The sequence below is a fragment of the Morone saxatilis genome, unplaced genomic scaffold, assembly GCF_004916995.1.
Source record: "Morone saxatilis isolate NCDOM2014 unplaced genomic scaffold, NCSU_SB_2.0 Contig17, whole genome shotgun sequence".
Classification (NCBI taxonomy): domain Eukaryota; kingdom Metazoa; phylum Chordata; class Actinopteri; family Moronidae; genus Morone; species Morone saxatilis.
Window position 1 is genome coordinate 16127689 of NW_023339729.1, and position 1120 is coordinate 16128808.

A 1120-nucleotide genomic window follows, 5' to 3' on the forward strand; every position below is an offset into this window, starting at 1 on the left:
CGAGGACCAGTACAGTATGTTCTCGTTCCCTTTAGTTTGTTGTTGTTTTTTTTCAGCCTGTCGCACATTTGTTATTTCAAGCTGTCAAAAAGGTGCTATAGGCCAATAAGCTGGATATCACTTTATATGTCGGAGAGGAGATTTTTCTTGGTTGTGTTAAAAAGTTTCTTAAAAAGTGGGCATTTATCAGAGAAGTGTTTGTTCTGTCTCCACGTTTGTTGCATTGTCTGTGTTGTTGTTTTTTCCAACGGCTAGAGCTCCTCCTGTCCTTTCCCAGCCACACTACACGGTTTGCAGCTCGAGCAGATTTTTGGTTTCTCTTCAGTGTTGCTGGAAATCTGCGTCCATCAGACTAAAATCTCCATGAAACCTCAAGACAGATACTTGAAGTTATTTAAACCTTTTGCAGAATCTTTATGTTCTTTCTTGCTCTAGCCTTGCCAGTTACATTGTACATAACAAATATATTATCATTATGCTAACTGGTTGTTTGTGCTAGACTATACAGTATGTAGCTTTTTCCATTTCTGAGTTATTGCTATCTGTACATAAGCCTGTTTGTAAATACTCCTCAGAGAAACAAAGAAAAAACACAATGTATGACATGCCTTGGTTATTGTTATGTTTTTTCTTTTTTATAAGTCTTATAAAAATGTAAAGCTCTATGTTTCGTGCTGTGGTTATTACGTGTCTCTCTGATGAAAACATTGTTGTGAGTTTTACTTTATTACTTAAATGTGGACAAGAATGTATTTACAGCTGTGTCTCACACATGCAAGTTCCTGTTAAGGACACTAGATGGAGGTGTTGGTTCATAAACCATTAACAGTTCTAAGAAATCAAAGGAAAGTGCTTTTGAGAATACCAGTTCCTGCTACAGTGATTAGTGTTGTTGAAAATACATTTCTTCCATGGAGAACTGCTAGGTGGATTCATTTTAGTCCATATGACTCATCAGACAAAGCAGCACGAGGTAATTTCATCGGCCTTTGTCCTCCATCCTGGTGACTCACTTGTCTACTAATCATACAGTTGCATAGGGTAGCCAACTGGTTACCATAAAACTGCAGAGTGATTCCAGTTGGTTATCATACCCCTCACGTTTCCTGTCTGTATCTGA